This window comes from Protopterus annectens, chromosome 2.part0, assembly GCF_019279795.1.
Source record: "Protopterus annectens isolate FY-2018-M chromosome 2.part0, PAN1.0, whole genome shotgun sequence".
NCBI classification, from domain to species: Eukaryota; Metazoa; Chordata; order Ceratodontiformes; family Protopteridae; genus Protopterus; species Protopterus annectens.
The window spans coordinates 1,877,746,793-1,877,765,268 of record NC_056728.1 but is presented as its reverse complement, the minus strand read 5'-3'; positions in this window follow the sequence as shown (position 1 = coordinate 1,877,765,268).

Sequence of the window (18,476 nt, the reverse complement as noted above, 5' to 3'; positions counted from 1 at the left end):
CTACTGCTAATGCAACTTGTGTCCGGATGTCTACGGGGCTGGACATCGTGTTGTGCCACCAAGTCTAATCTTTAGAACAGACCCTTATCCCGTGAGGGATATCCAAAAATTGTGGATGCCAATGACTCCCATTCTTTTGGCTATATGAAAATGAGGGAGTGTTATACATGCATAGGATACCTACTTTGCAAGCCTAAGACTGCCTAGGGTGAGACTGCCTACTAGATGTGGGTAGGGGGCACTATGTGCAGATATGGCTGGCCCAAGCTAGCAGCCCGATTATGGGTGATTTTGTTGGATGTACAGCAAGGGGGGGTGGTGTGCTGTGGAGGGGATGATGGGTATTCAGTTATGTATCCAGGTGTGTAGGGGTTGGATGGCTCAGTTCAGGCCAGACCATTATGTGGTTGTGAGCCGGTACCATTTCTGTATATGTGTATCGCACATTTTAATGTTCATATGTTTGTAGGATTGTGTTCTGCAGTATGGCCTGTCAGGATGTATTCGGGATGTGAATGTATGTTCTTTGCTTTCCTTTTTGATTCAACCCACTGCTCCCTCGTACACCTCCAGTTCACCTATTGTACATCCGACCCAGTCTCCCCTTGGCGAATTATTACATTACCCATCACCCCTCCCCAAATTCCACAAACACACCATCCATCCTTCTCTGGTTGCTGGTCCATGGCACAGACAGCAGTACATATTGCGTACTCTACATATCTCTGGTACCAATATGATTGTGAGGACAACCCTAGCATATTTGATCTTCCACATGCTGCACTTCACACACATAGGTACACGCAAATATATATCTTTCATGACATGGTAGGTTGACCCGGGTAATACCCATTCATTTTTGGGCCGTCCAGACAAGGATGACTCAGACCGCGAATGGGCAGATATTGAATGAATGCTCTGACCATGTCCATTGGGCTAGGCTTAGCAAAGGACAATGGTGCGCAAACACACTGCGTTTCACTTCCACTTGGTATAAAAATCAACACTACAATGAAATACGGACACGGAGTTTTAAATGTCATTGTTCGAGGGATGGGGGCTCAACATTCATCTACGGGTTTGTGTGTTTACTCCTGTGATTTTATTCTGGTGTTCACGGAACTCTCTTGTATGCTTTGCATACATTTCATTATCCATGGACACTGACAGGTGTGATTACTACTAGAGGCAGGCTGTACTAGTCAGCATTTTAGTTTGTGCAACTGTAGCTGACAAGTTCACGCCTCCGTGCAGTGCTTAAACACTCCCCCTGCACTCACGCACATTTCCTGTGCATGTGGATGGTGCAGCAGCTTGCCTTCCTTAATATGGTTATGATGCTGCTGCGCCATCTCTATGCCACACGCTCTACATAAGGCTAAAGCCGTCCTTACACCAAGCTTCATGAATCCCGCGGATTGTGATTGCAAATAAGTATTTTTCTTTAGAGATTAGAGAGTGCTTCTCCCTGTTTGATACTCCCCAGGTCACCTCAAAGGCCTGGTCACTTATGGACATAGCTATCATTTATTTTGATATTTAAGTTTTATAACTGGACACCCATTTCGAAGGGCATGAAGACACTCTGATTGGTGGTAGCATTACCATATTATTTTGGAGAAGGGCAGAGCTGGAAATCTGTGTCAGGCTTTCCCAGAAGTGTATGAATGTGTGAGACTTAGATTTACTTTGAGTGTGAGTGTATCAGATATCTTAAACTGGGACACATTCCTCTGGAGTGTATAATAAGAAAATAAATTTGGGGTGGACAGACGTATATAGTCTAGTCACAGGAAAATAGAGCATGTTCCTGCTGTGATCTTAGGGGAAAATTGTGAAATATTACTTCTGTTTAAGTGACAGTCTCATATTGGAGCCAGTAGTGAGGACTGGACCTCCTTAGTTACTGACTCAGGATAGTAAGGGATGTCATTTAATTGTTGGCAATCTGCTGGGGTCATAGCGGGATATGACATTTAATTGCTGGCAGTCCAGTTGGATAGAGCCAGACATCAAATTTATTGGTCCCAGCAGTGTGGGACTTTTAATTGGATTCCAGTAGTCTTTGGGTAGTTGTCATTAAGTTGTGAACACTTTACAGCCACAAGGTAAACATTCAGAATTTCAATCTACCACAGTTTTATTTATTTATTTATTTATTTATTAGATAGTCAGGGATAGCAGGCAAGGATGTCAGCAGACGATTTTGGCAAGCTGACAAACATCCAGTTGGCTAAGGAGTGTGAAGCCAGAGGGTTGGTGCATGCCAATCTGACCAAGAAGCAATGGCTTCAGCCTTATTTACAGCCACAGCTCAGATCAGCTGTTTGAAGGATATCCAGTTTGATGCTGGTGATCTGCAGTCTGCCAAGATGGGACAGTCCACCGTTTCTTCAGAGGAACTGAGAATCCATCTGGAGTTAAAGAGACTGCGCCTGGAAGCCAAATGACTGGAGACTGAGGAGAAACTGCATCTGAAGACCCAACTGCTAGAGGCTGAGGAGCGAATGTGACTTCTAGAGGCTGAGGAGAAGCAGTGACAATATGAACTGGAAATCAAATGGCTGGAGACCAAGGCATTTAGAAGCCAAGGACAACAAGACACAGTGTAAGGAAAATGAGACAGCATTGACATGAAGTGGAGCTTCTTACCCTTTGAGAGGGTCATGGAGGTAATGGGGAAGGGAATAACTGGACCCCCCAAAGCTGTACAGGTCAGTTAACTTTTTCCTCAGTACAGGGATGTGGGTGACTTTGGTAGTTTTATTCGTATTTTTGAGAGGGTATGTTGATGATATGATGTTGACCAAAAGCTCTGGGATCGGCTCCTGACTCTTTTACTCCATGGTAAAGCTGTTCAGGCTGTAGCAAAGTTAAATGATGTAGATTGATTGAATTATTATAAAATGAAATGTTGCTTGCTTGACTGTTAACTTAACACCTGAAGTATATAGAAAAAAATTTCATGAACATAGACACAAAACAGATAAAATGTACGTGATTATATTGCTGGCTTAAATACTTACTTTCGCAGATGGGTGAGTGTGTGTCAGGTCACCACTTTTAAGGGATTGTCAGACCTTCAGTACTTTTTCTGATGACACGAGAGTCTGGTTAGCAAAATGTGAGTGCAACTCTGCAGAGGAGTTAGGGAGAAAAGGGGATCTCTATTTAGCAAGCAGAGCACCACTGCATTGGAAAGGGCTACCCAGTGCTGTATATGGATGTAAGAGAACCCGGGAGGGCAGTCTAAGCCACTCCAACAGAGTACACCAGTAATGTGGAAGCTACTAATCCAAGTGCATGGTTAGGGATTAAATGTTTCAAGTGTAACAAGAGGGGATACATAGCAGTCAAATGTCCATTGAGGCAAGGTGAGAAACAGAACATGAGGGAGCCAGTAAGTGTGGATGACAAACTGACAGTGGTAAGTTGTTTAGAAACCGCTGGGTTGCCAAATCATCACCAAAATATATATCCTATCTTAGTAGATGGTAAACAGGTAACTGCTAAGAGAGGCACAGCTTCTGATACAACCATTGTGAGGACTGCAGTAGTTACAAAAGAGCTGTACTTGCTAGGGCAGTCCACTCCAGTCAGAGTGTCAGGAGAGAGCCCATTGTAAATACCTTTGGCAAAGGTTCATCTTCGCTGCGATGTTGGCAGAAGAAGCAAGTAAGTAGGTGTGTTTGAGGATATGCCTGCAGATGTCCTGATAGGGAATGACTTTGATGATGCAGCACCTTGTGTACATGCAGTGACATGCAGTCAGGCTGAGGCAAAGACATGCAGGTTCAGTAGTCTTGGAGGGAACCAGAAAGATGTCATACCTGAAGCTGGGACTGACGTGGTTGCTGTTTCAGGGAAGGTGCTATCTGGTAGCAGTAAGTGTGAATGTGAGCCACAACTGTTGGTGGGTACTGACGTTCCCTTGGACACGGTCACTGGAAGGAGAAAGGTGAGAGGTGATACCCAGAGTGACAGTGTGAAACAGGTGTCAGAAGTTACTAGGCTTCTAGTAGAAGGGAATCTTGTGTTTGAGAATATTCCTGCAGATATTCTGATAATGAATGATTGCGATGATGCAGACCCTTGTGTGCATGCAGTGACATGTAGTCAGGCTAGAAGACAGGCATGTCAATCCAGTTGGCTGGGAGAGACCCAGACAGATCTCATACCTGAAGCTTGGACTAGTGTGGTGGCTATTTCAGAGAAGGAGCTATTCTGTAGCAGTACATCTGAAAGTGATCCACAGCTGCTGGGAGGTGCTGAAGTTCCCTTGGACACAGTGACTGCAAGGATGGAGTTGAGTGGTAGTACTCAGAGTGACAGTGAGGTACAGCTGTCAGAAGTTATTAGACCCCTTGAGGAAGAGGAGCTTAGGAAGGTCACAAATGTACAGTTGCAACAGGCTAAACATACGTACCCTGCAGTACAAAGCTTGAGGGAGATAGTTAAGGAAAAACCTGAGGATCAAAGATGTGGGAAGTCTGTATACTGGAACAAAGATTTGTTGTATAAAGAGTGGACTCCTATGGGAGGGCTGGAAGGTGGGGTAGTGCAGTAATTGTTAGGGCCCAGAGCCTACTGTCTGTCACTTCTAGCTAAAGTCCCTAATATTCCTTTTGCAAATGATCTTGATGTAGAAAATGTGGCAAGTGCTTTGCTATTAATTTTCAGCAGAGCAGTTTTTCTACAGGAAATACTCATTAACCAAGGTGCCAACTTCATGTCAGACTTACTGACTTGTCTGTGAAAGTGTTGTGGGGTGAAACATATAAAGGACACTCCCTACTATCTCTAGACTAATAGTCTTGTGAAGAGGTTAAACTCTATGTTGAATACTATGCTACGGACATTTGCAGTTCAACATGTTAGGGAGGTCTTGGCTAGATTAAGTAGGGCAGGATTAACCATTAAACCCAGTAATTGTCAAGTGGGTATGGCAGAGGTCACTTACTTAGGACACAGACTGGAAGTGGTAAAATTAGGCCAGAACATGTCAAGGTGGAAGCTATTCAAGTGTGGCCAGTTCTTGTTACTAAGAAACAAGTGAGAGCATTTTTAGGGACAGTCGGGTACTATAGGAAATTTGTGCTGAATTACAGTACCATAGCTGCACCTCTTACTGACCTAACTATGAAGAATAAATTGGACAAAGTAGTGTGGACCACAGATTGTTAACAGGCATTCCAGAAACTTCAAGAGATTTTGGGAGGACCCCCTATGTTAGCCAGCCCAGATTACAATAAAGAATTTATTGTACAGGTAGATGTTTCAAATTATATGGTGGAGGCTATGCTCAACTAAGTTTCCACAGAAGGAAAAGAGTACCCGGTTGTTTATCTTAGCCATATACCATAACCTAGAGAAGAGTGATATACAGCTGTGGAGAAAGAGTGCTTGGCCATAGTGTGGGTATTGCAAAAAGATGCAGGTCTATCTTTATGGGAAAAGTTTCAATGTACTGACAGATCAGTAAGCAGAATGCCAAGTTAGTTTGGTGGAATCTAGGATTACAAGCGTATGATAATACCATACAACATCTCAGTGGGGTAAATAATGTCAATGTGGATGGATTGTCCATGAAAGGAGTGGGTTAATATTCCCAGGTAGACCCATTTTTCTCAAGCGTTGGTTTTCAAGGGTCACTTAAAAATCATGCTTGAGTTATGGGGGGGGGGTGGAATGTGAAGAAAATGAAAATACTGTCATCTGTATGTCAGCATGTCTAATTGTGAAAATGTAAATAAGTTTTAAATGTTGAGAATTTCCCTGTTTAAACAGAATGTTTTAAGAATCTGACAGTGTATTGATACATTTCTAATTGCACATTTTGTGAGGGACATCCTAAAGTACTGTAGAGTATCAGCTGAACAGTGGGTGATGTCATTACAATGTTTCTGGTTAATAAGTGATTATTTAAATAGCTGATTGATAGGAAAATAACTTTTTCAAACAGCTATTTTTTTAAATAAGACAGTTGAGACTGCAGTTAGTCAAGTACTGAGCAATGTGTCAAGTATTGAGCAGTTTGTGAAGAGTTGCAGTCAGTGGACACCCATGAAAGAGAACTCATCAGAAACTGTAAGCTTGCCTTTGCCTTGCTATTATGTGTTAGATTAGATCAGGAACAATAATCTTTATTTAGATTAGGAAAGCATAGCTATTAAGACAGAATTTTACTAGAATAATGGACTCCTATCCAGCAGTTTAATTTTTGCATTTCTGGTGATTGAGTTCTGGTGTTTATCAAAAGCTACTGATTTACATTATTGCAATCATTTTACTTGTTAATAAATGTTTTTCATTACTTTACATTGTGGCTGGAAATCAATGTTTTCCTTTAGAAATTAGAGAGAGCTTCTACCTGTTTGATACTCCCAAGGTCACCTTGAAGGCCTAGTCACTTATGGTCATAGCTATAATTTATTTTTATATTTCATTTTCATAGTTGGACACCTTTTTAGAAGGGTATGAAGTCATGCTCATTGGTGGTAGCATTACCATATTATTTTGAGGAAGGGACAGACCTGGAAATCTGTGTCAGGCTTTCCTTGAAGTGGTTGGATGTGTGAGATTTAAATTTACTCTGAGCGTGAGTGTATCAGAGGTCTTAAACTAGGACAAATTGCTTTGAAGTGTATAATAAGAAAATACATTTGGGTGGACAGAGGTATATAGTCCAATCCCAGGAAAATAGATGCTGTTTGTTTTAAGAATGTACAAAAAGATTCATCAAAACAAGGTCCAGGGATGCCTTGTGTACCGTACCAAGCAAAAATCACCTCTCAGAAGCCCATATGATACCAGAGAATTCTTCGTACTGAGTTTTAAGCTATGGCTTTTGCGCCAAGCATGTGTCTGTATTAGACCTTCCAGAAGGGTGTTCTCATCTTGGAAGGATTCAATGACTGCTCCCTGTCTGCAATCATCTGCAAGCTTAGCTAACCAGAGGCTTTTGGAATTGGTTTTGATATCAGAGAAGTAAATGCTAAAAAGGAGTGGGACTAGCACAGAGCCCTGGGGACCCACTAGTGATCAGCCTCTTTATGGAGGAGGCCTCACTGATTCTAGCCACCTGGGTCCTATCAGTCAGCCAGCTTTCTACCAAGTGTGCTATAAATGAGTTTGTTTGTTGACAATGCCTGAGTGGCATATTATATTAAATGCTTTAGGCAGATCTAGGAAGGCAGTATGCACAGTTTTCACCTCATCATTCTCCTTATTGACCATTTCAAAAATGTCTACCAGATTCAGTAAGTATGACTTTCTTTTGATAAAGCCAAACTGGAATAGATCCAGTGTCTGGAGGTCTCCTATATTCTTGTTAATAATTTTTCAAGATAACTGCTTCCATGGCTTTGCCATGGGCCCATAGTTTCCAGGATCCTCCATTTATATGGCACAACCCTGTTTTAACACCATATTAATTAATGACTCCATGTGTTCTGATAGTCATATTTTAGACTACTCAGGAGGCATCCCAGGATGATATCAAGGCCTATTACGGACGGCTATGTTCTTTGCTTTAGTGAGAGCAGACAGTACATTCTCCCAGTTAAAGTTGGAGGGGTGTTTTTTGCTGGTATTATTGGGTGGATGGTTGGGGGTGGGGGTTGGTTTAAAGTTGGGACAGAATTTGTCCACTGACAGGTTTGCTGTATTTCCAGTCTCAGTGACTATGGCATCATTGACTACCAGTTTAGCACATTGCTGTGTACTATCCTTGAAGTTTCTGACATAGCTACAAAAGGTCATATGGCTATCTTTCACCTGGGAGAAAAACCTAACCTCAAAGATGTCTTTTTTAACTAATTAGCCTTCCCAGTTGCTTATTTGCTTTGATGAGACAGTTTTTATCTCTATAGGAATTACTGTTCCTAATTGTTGCCATAATTTTTTCCTCTTGTTGCATATCCTGTTTAAATTCTGGGATGCTACAAGGGTGATTTGTTTCTAGGGCTAGTTCTGGGCTTACATCTGTTATGTACAGCAGCCTCTATGCAGCCATGTACATGGTTGTATAGAGTTTGTGATATCAATTCAGCTTAGGATGCTGTGTTCTTGGGGTTTGGGGGGAAATGAGTTTTGACAAACCATCACTAATATCAGGTAATTTTTCTTGGCATAGTTCCTAAATATTACTGGTTTTAATGGGATAATGAAGTTGATTTTGATTTCAAAAGAAACAGCTTTATGGTCTGATCTTAAAAGGGAAGATGAGACCTTTGGCAGGGGTGTAGCTGCTCCCATATCTGTGAGCACGAAGTTCGTATGTTGGAGCCTGAAGTGGAAGTATTCACAATTTGGTCAAGGGTGTTTGTATTTATGAAGTCCAAGAATCTATGTGCCCATAGATTTGAGGCCATGTAGGATTCTAAATCTATACAGGGGTAATTAAAATTTCCAATGTGTAGGGTCTTAGTTTGAATGGTGTCTCCACTAGGTCCAAGTATGCAGTGTGAGCTTTTTGGGACAGGATCGTGACTTATAGGTGACTAGGGTACTGTACAGGATTTTGTCTATTGTGATCAGAATGTGGAAGAACTCCAGCACATCATCCTGTTTGACAGTCCTAGAGATATGCTTGTTATTAATGTATATTGAGACAACTCCACCTTCAGCCCTTGTCCATGCACCTACTGGTCTAAAAATGTGAAGGGCACTGAAACCTTACATTGCCATGGTACTCTCTGCTGCTTTAAACCATGTCTCAGTAACTGCACAGATATCTATATTCTCGAGTGTGAGGAGGGCTTTGAGGGCGTGTATTTTTTTATTTAGGCTGTTGGCACTGAGCAGTAATACTTCAGGTTCTGTTGAGTTGATTTTGCTATTTCAGTAGGTTTGTCAACTTGGCATTGCCTAAAATAGACACTATAGGGGCTGACAAAGCCTTAGCCAGTTTTCAAAAGCCTAGAGGGGAAAGGTATAGACCATCCTCAGCAAAGCAAAGTGGCCTCTTGACCATGTCCTCCCAAGCTGACAGATATTGGATCCTATTAGAATCAGAGCTGGGTCCAGCACTAGGTGACCAAGGGAGTCACCTAGGGCCCACTGGCTGAGGGAACTGTCACATTTACTTTTTAATTAAAGCAAAAAAAAACATTTTTTAAGTACATTGCTCTTTAAGAACACCCTTTGTGTCTGGTTGCATATATCTGTTCCATCTGTGTGTGCATCAGTCATCCTTGCATGGACCTGTTGTTTACTTCATCCTTTCTGCATTCCGTGTACGTTATTTAAATACAAGACATTGTTTCTGTGCAGCTTCCATGGAAGATATATAACAGCACAATGCCGTGTACATGGTATGGACAAACAAGTAAGGAAGGTTGTGTGTAAATAGCATGCAGTTAGTTAATTTGCTCAGGCTTAAACCTTATATCTTAGTTACATAAGACAAGAGCCTGAATCCTCTAACCCAACTAACAAGCTGCTAAAAAAACTGAGTTTTCAAGAAATTGAGTTTCAGGTACATTTTTCAAGGAATTCTGAGCTTCAAGGGAAGAGAAGCTTACTACTGCTCATGCCAAGTCTGTTTACAATGTGCAGCTGTTTTGTTTAGCAAATGGTATCACTGTTGTAGTAGTGAACCAAAAAGCATTGTTAGTAGCACAACAGCTAGCATACTTGTTTCTAAATTAGAAGGCTGTAGGTACTCCCGCAATATGTAGATGACTTACCAATACTGTGTTGTACTTTAAGGGAGGTGGGGTTGGATGCTGCAGTTCTGTGTATGTCCTCCTTTGGATGGGATGCATAGTTACTAGGCACCTGTTATCAGTTTGTCATCCATTACCTACTGCAATATTACTAACTTAGTATTTTTTTAATGTAACATTGGCAATTTATTCTTCAAGGGCAGCAGGCACTGAATTGTAGCTGAAACACTGTAATATAAAGGAGTTTGCTAGCAACAATACTGAAATATAAAGTTATTTGCTAGCAATGACCTCTTATTAGTTACATATCTCCTAAATATGAAATTCTCAAATGACTTTTACTTCTGCAGAGATTGTGCATGTTGACTGATATTGGTAGATTGTAATGATAGAAATCTGAGTGGCCTTTTATGGTTGAAACATTCTGAATTGGACAGTTTTGTTATTATTGGTTCATACATTTTGTTTCATTCCTTGAAACTGTTCAAAACTACAAATTTAAAACATGCTCTAACAAGTGACGCTTTTATTATACAAGGAATATAATTTAATAAAATCTGGAAGGTGACCACATGCATGTTTGCATGGTCCTAATAATGTGTGCAAGGTACCTATCATTTGAAAACAGCCCAAACATAAACTTTATCCACTAGTGGTCAGATGCATTTTCTTTAAATGTGGGTTTCATTGCTGTTTTAATGAATATCAGTTTCAAGAGCTGGGAAGTTTTAATGTTAAGTCTGTTTTCATTGTGAGACTCTTACTTTATTTAGCAAATGTCTATCAATGTTTCTGCTATAAAATTTGAAATAAAATTAAATTCAGATATCTGTAACCATGGAAGGTAGCTATGGAAGAAGTAAAGCAGAAAACAGTATGTAGACTGAGAAGTTTGAAGAGTGTTTATAGTAACTGGGGAGAAATAGCCAAGTAATGGGACATTAGAATGGTTGAGGGGTGCTGTGTATTGGGGGGGGGGCAGATCCATTATCCTAATTAGGGCCCCATTTGATCATGCTCCAGCTCTGCTTAGAATGGTACCAGAAAGGCTGCCAGTTATCAATCATTTTTGGCTCATACTGTGACATCATTTTCTGACATGGCAATATGCTGTTCAGTGCTAGGCTTATGCCAGCCTGAGATACATAGTCTGAAAGCTTCATAATGTCTCTTTTCATAGAGTCCAGGGAGGTACATCCCGGTCATTTACACATACATGAACTATGATGGAATCATATTTTGCAATACCTTTAAACTTTGTCAGCCTCTCAAAATAATCATTGTTACTTCTTTACTATATATCTTTTTCTTTTATGTCTACCCTATTTTTAAAGTCCACTTTCATTTTATCCCACTCACTAGGTATAACTTCTGAAGAAATTTCTGCTCCCTCAATAACTCTTACATAGTTTCCACTACTCATTCCTTAAACGTCTCTCTTTTTAACAGGTAGGTGAAGGGTCAGTGTCTCATTTGTACTTCATTTCCCTGCATTTCTATCCGAATTGTTATTGGTGCATGATCTTCCCTTCACAAAGCTAAACTGAGATGGGTCCAGAATATGTAGATTGCCAATGTCCTTGTTTATCATTTCCATGATTAATCATGCCATGGCTTTGCATATTAGACTTGTTAAACTGATGAGTCTGTACCTCCCTGGGTCTGTTAATTGATCAAAGTTCAGATTGCTGCCTACATATCTTCCCAGATCCCTGACTACTGGCTTGACTCTTAAGGGTGCTTTGTTGATAGAGTAATTAACAATGATTAACAGTTTCCCAGAGGACAGTATAATGCATTTTTCATTGACTTTTAGACCATGGCTTTGGCACCAGACATTTGTCTGTGTAAACCCTTTTGCAAGATGTCAGTGTCTTGGGGGGAATCTATAATAAATCCCAATTTACAGTTATCTGAGAACTTAGTGAGCTGGAGGCCATGGATATTAATCATGACTTCCATGAAGTAGATGCCAAACAGGTGTATATGTCCTGTGAACACTCTGCTGGTTACCATTCTCTTGGTGGAGGTGGTCTCACTGATCTTGACGTCTCGGGTCCTGTCTATGAGTCAGATGGTACTCCAGTGAGTTATGTAGGCATTAACGCCTAGTTCAGAAAACTTGTCAACAATGCCTGAGTAGGGTATTATATCAAATGCCTTGGCCACATCAAGATAGGCAGTATGCACTGTTTTACCCTCATCCAATGCCTTGATGACCCACTCAAAGAAGCTAACCAGGTTAAGTATACATGACCTTCCCTTAATAAAGTTAAACTAAGATGAGTCCAGCGTATGTAGATGGTCAATGTCATTGTTTATCATTTCCATGATAAATCATTCCATGGCTTTGAATATTAGACTTGTTAAACTAATGAGTCTGTAGTTCCCTGGCTTGGTTAATGGTCTACTCTTATACAGATGAATGACTGTTGTGGTCTTCCATTCGCTTGGAATGTAGCCTGTTCCAAGGCTGTAAATGAAGAGTGCCTCAAACGGTCCTAATATGTGCTGTTTTAGACTAATCAGAAGGCAGCTGGTGATGTTGTCAGGACCCATTGAGGCAGTCTTCTAGACTTTAGTGAGTGCTATTAGCAATTCGTCCTTGCTAATAGTTGGGGAAAGTATATTTCTGGGAATTTCACTTGGTGGAGTTGGGAGTGGTGAACTTTGAGCTAAATTTATCAGTCAGTAGATTTGCTGTGTCACCCTGATTGGTGAAGGTAGTACTGTCCACCACCAGCTCAGCACACTGCTGTGCATTTGCCTATAAGGTTTTAGACATAGCTGAATAAGGCCTTGTGATTGTCCTTAGCTTGCAAGGCCAACCTAACCTCATAGTTGGACTTCATTAGGCCTCTTAGTTTCTTGGTTAGTTGTATAAGAGAACACATGTCTTTAAGGGAGTTGCTCTTCCTGATTTTGGCCATGAAGTTCTTCTATCATATATCCGGCTTAGGTGAGGATTCCACCAGTGGGTTTTGATTTTAGTGTTTGTTTTGAGTTTATTTCTGGATGGTATGGCAGCCTCTATGCAATCTGTAGTGGTGCAGCGGTAGCATTGTTGCCTCACAGCAAGAGGTTCTCCCGTTTGATTCTCGGCTGGAGTGAGGGGAGTGCCTTCTGTGTGGAGTCTGCATGTCCTCCTCGCGGTTGGGTTGGCGTTCCAAAGACATGCGTAAATGGGCATGCCTTCATTGAAGGTTGAATGTTAAGCTGCCACCTCGGCATTCCTGAAAAAAAAAATCTACTGCCAATCATTAGCAGACTGTGGCAACCCCTAACCAGGAAAAGCCGAAAGGCAAACAAACAAACATGGCAGCCTCTATGCAGCCATTCACATATGTGTCAAAATTTTCAATTAAATGCACGTTCCCATAAAATATAATTGTGTCTAGTCTAGTGCAATTATTGTACATTGGGGAATAATATGTATATTCTCTTTGAGTTTCAGTTACTCCAGTTGCATCTTCCATACCAAGTATTTTCCATAAATTTCTTCAGAAATCTACTGTCTTTTGTTATATTTTCCCTTCTAGGTCCCCAGATGCATCCTCATTATTGCAAATCAAGTTCCAGTCCAAGGTACATGTAATACTCCCTGTTGAAAGCTAATTATTTCTCTCAAAAATTTGTTAAGCTCCACTATAGCAGTTTTAGGGGAATATAAATACATGCCATCATAATTGTCCTCTCCTGGCTAGAAGCATCTTACCACCATAAATCTACCACTACTATCTTTTTTTTCTCTACTATCACTATTGGCGCTCCTCCATAAATTGGTATACTACTTCCCTTTTTCTTTTGCCCTAAATACTCTGCTGAACATCTCTCCTGAAATCCTTTCTTTATCAAATTCACATCCTCAGTTTTTCCATGTTTGTCTGCTGTAGCATTGCTATTTGCTCTCTGCATTATTTAATATAATTCAATACTCCTTCCTTTTTCTCTACACCTGTGAGGCCACTCACATTCCAAAATAATATGTTTAGTGTAGCCTGTATAAGAAGTTGTTATTCACACTTGTTATATGTGACATCTTTTTAAAATGAATATTTCCAGCTTTTGTGTTGCAGGCAAATATATATGATTGGCAGGTTGGTCTTTTATACAGTTGTTTCTTGTCACCTCCATTTGAACCTGTGCCACATTTTTACAAGACTTTTTGTTTTAACAAAAGCCCTCAAACAAAAACACAAACATACCACCAGAACCCACTCAGAACTTATTAACTAAAATAAATAGAACCTTAAATAAATATAACTATGTACATATTCAAACAATGAAGTCTAGTCCACCTGATTGAAACACTTGTCCCAAATCGACAGCTGCACACAGGCAAAATCTGACTTAAAATTAAGGATAGCCATGCAAAGACACTTGTTACAGCCTGTGCTCCTACTTACACTAATTGCTGTCTATTCTTGGCTTATATTTAGTCCTTTCCCATATGTGAAAAACAAGTTCAGTGTTTTCAGAAAACTTAACTTTTAGCCATAAAAAAGTGCACTTGCTATCTTTAAAGAAAACTAAATTAAGCACTGTTCTAGTAATGTTTTCAAGTATTTAGTTACCAGAAAAGCTGGGATCCCTTATTCACTTCCAGTAATTTCAAACTTTATTTTTTACTGAACTGCTTGCCCCTCTAGCTTTTAATTGTATGTTTCTCTCAGCAAACAACCTCTTGATTTATTGCCGTCACCTTTAGTCAACTTGTTACAATGGAAACATAAGAGCAACATGTAGAGATGCCCTCAACTCCAGCTATCTCAACTGGTATTGAACATTTATTTGCTTAAAGAAAATTATTATATTGCGGTCTCTTATTTTTTAAAACCCACTTGCAATCACAAAAATAATCTTAAGCCAAAGGCATTAATCTAGACATTAAATTTTACATATGTTATAATAAGTGCACTTTTATACCCCATCCACCATCCCAACAGCCCAAGATTACAACCTTTTAATTTAAATGTGCTTTTGTCCAGCCTCTCTTTACTTTTTACATTGTAATGCCTACAATTCTAAAATAAAGAGATAAAAAATACTTGTATACTTTAGTGTCTTCATCACATATGAAAATCACTGAAAATACTTTATTATATCACATGCAATTTATGTCACACAATGTTTTATACTGATACTGATAAGAACAAAATTTGATTTACTTAGTTATTTTTTTCCTCTTTCTCCCTCTCTTTTTTCCCTTAAGTGTCCTTCCAGACACTGATGATATGAAGTGGAGCATTCACCTGTCAGTCCCAAACAAGTTTAATGAAGCCAACAAAAATCCAGTTTTTCCTCACACACTTTTTCTTGTAAAGCCATATTTCACAAATGTGACTGATGGTTTATAGCCTCACATTTATTCACTGATTTCAGTGTTGGTGGACTTCTTCCTATTCATCTCCATCACCCAATCCCAAACTCTGGTTCAAGTTCAAGGCACTCCAGATTCTTCTAGTCAGCTTCTATGCTTTTTTCTGACTGTCAAGCATTTTTCTTTTGAGCACTGGAAAAGGTTTCACTAGCAAATTCTTTCTTTGAGCCTTATAATAACAAAAGATTGAGAATGACAGTCCCCTTCTGTTTGATGGCTCAGCCATTATTGGATAAACTTTTGTATTTCCCGCTTAGCTTGTTCAGCAACAAAAAAAAATGACTTTGATCCTCCAGGAAAAATAATCTGAAGACTGCTAGATACAGCAGCTTCAATATCACACCTGCATTTCAGCATTCCCTTACTGATGGGATAAATTTGCTTCTCTTCTGCCTTGTGTGCAGTGAATAATCATTTTCCACAAATACTCTACAATTTTAGTATTTTGTCCTTCTGCCACAAATTTTTCAGGATCAGCTCTTTCTGCTGGTGTGATTGTATCTTCACTAATACAGGTCTTGGCTACTTTCTCATGATCAGGTTTAGAGCATACATACAATATACCCTTTCAATTAACAAATCCTTCTGTGGAATACCAGTCAAATTACTTATATGCACTTTAATAAAATTAATACAGTCTGTTCCTTCCAGTTTCTTGGCTATGGCAGAAAATATTAGAGTTTCTCTGTGTGTTCTGTCCTCTAACTCCACCATTTTTTTTTGAAACAGCTCTCCTTAAGCAGTCACATGTAAAACCAGACTGTTCTTTGTTTTAACCGCTGATTTTTGTTGTCTTATTAGTTCATCTTAATAGCTGTCTAAACCGTCTTCCAATTTTTCCAGCCTTTTGTTATTTGAGTTGATATGCTCCTTTAATGTTTCATTTAATTTAATCATCCCTGAGCACTTTTGACTTATTTTTTTCCTCTAAATTATTGCAGTCTATCTCATGTACCAAAGCTAGGAGCTTGAACTGCTTTTTGCTGAGCAGTTGCAGGATTCTTCTCAGACAGTGTTTTCTCTTCACTTTTTTTCTGGTTAATTTTCTTTCAGGTTCTTTAAATTTCATCTTTGCAGGCAACCAGGCAGTGTACTTGCTAGCCAGTAACCTAATTTTACTCAAAATGACACAATCATTGGCTGTTGTTTTTCAGCTTCTTTTTCACACTGGGAGAGCTGAAATCAAGCTGTTGATCAGAGTGCAGCCATCTTGCAAGTCTGCCTTCTGTCATAGTTAATCATTAAGATTTCATATGTATGCTGTATGTTATATTGGGGGGTTCCTATCAGTTCATCGAAACTTCAGCAGTTCAAACACCATATGTTCGAAATGTGAAGTTAGAAAACTGATTATCGCGAAGCTGCAGAACATCAAATTCTTTCCCAAGGAAAGAATTCGGTGGGCTGTTTCTGTGGTTTCGCGATTTTCAGCACTGTGGTGGAAAGTTATGGATTGGGTTCAGGTAAGTGTGCGATTGTGTGGACGTTAGGATTAGGGTGCGGGTTAGGTGAGTTAGGGTTCGGGTGAGGTGGGTGTGTGATAGTGACAGACTTTAGGGTTAGGGTGGGATAGGTGAGTTAGGGTTAGGGCACGGGTCTTGTGAGTGTGCTATAGTGACGGACCTTAGAGTTACAGTTTGGGTTAAGGTAAGTGAATAGATAGTAGTGTATGTACAGTTTAGTGTAGGGTTAGATGTAGTATTTTAAGTGTATGTGGATTGCTGTTTTTTGGTGTGCTTGTGTTGTGTGTGTGTTCCTTGGAACAGCGATTTTTTTCCACGGGAAAAAATCGCTGTTCTAAGCCTTCGATGGTTTTGCACTTCGAGGTTAGAAGTTCGAACATATGGAGTTCAAACTTCTGCAGTTTCTACAAAATGATATAGACCCGTTATATTACTATAGAGGCATACAAATATTATAGAATCTGTAACACATTCTTTATTTTGCAATGGCAAGCAATTAAATACTTGCAAGACTATTTTTACTAGTATGTAATCATTAGATATAAGTTTGGCATAGTAGGAAGAGATGATTTGATTACAGCTCACATGCATGAGCATGTACTGGAAAGGGGATAGAAATGAGCATCTGTGTATAACAGACAGTTTAGTATCTGGCTTCCCAAACTCAGATGCCAATTTTAAAGTGGCAAAGCTAGTCTCAGCCTCATATGGAGAAAAAAAACTGGTATCTCACAAAGTATATCTGGGTATGTATTTGTATCATAGACTCATGAAAATTTCCTACTGATAAAACCACATTTACATACCAGAGGTTTATTAGGCTTTATGACTAAACGTACAAATCATACCTCATGGACAGCCAAAAGGTGAGTGGACTCAGTAATACAGATCTTTTCCACAGAAAGATGGTCGCTGAGTCTTATGGATTTCTAATGAATAGGTATGGTCTCTAAGGGTGAAGACATTCTAAAATAATTAACAGAAATCCAGTACAAAAAATCTAATAGGTTAAGTCTGACAGAAGAGGAAAATAAATGATTAATCATATAGGATTTAATGCAGTAAATCAAGAAAGAGTTAGGCATACAAGTTAGGTAGCATGCTTTATTATTATATAGTACTGGCATCTACTTTTCTGTTTTGATCAGTATATTTCTTTGTAATCACTGAACAACAGATACTTAATATACTCTTTTCTGCCATCAGCTACTCTCATTTTGAAGTAAACATTTTAAAAAGAGTCAGCTGTGATTATTTCAGTCTTTCTGGTTATATATTCATGTTAGAAATGTTTAGAGAATTCAGAACCAGAGTTGTGTAAGCAGGTATATGAAATATGGTCACTGTAACAGTAAATCATATCATTTAGCTTTGCATCTTCTTAGACCACCTTTTCTGCCCAGAATTTCTCTAGCAGCAGCCTTGAGATGAACTAGTGCAGATCTTCTGCTTAGATTCTGAATAACATAGTGATTATCTATTATATGTTGAACATTTACATGTCACAATTTCCTGCAGTGCTAAGTTAAAGTCTGCAATGATGAGTGTTTTTGCTGCAAAAACAACTTTTGTAAAGCCCAAAGTATGCCCTAGTAAAATATAGCATCTAGTAAGATAGTACCTAACAGTTCTTGAACATATTAAAAATAGTCTAACTTCTACAAAATAACATAAAATGCTTTGAATTAAGACACTTTGTTACAAAATTACAGTTCACATCATATCTGATAATAATAATAATAATAATAATAATAATAATAATAATAATAATAATAATAATAATAATAATAATAATAACAAAAACTTAATACCAAATACTAGGTTACTTTACCAACTTGTAAAGCAGTAATACCAATGACTTCCTAGTTTTTAGAAATATAGTAAAATATTGTTTTGCAGTCAATCACAGTGGTCATAGGTTTACTGTTTGAGAGACCTATCTAAAAGATAACTTACTTGACACTA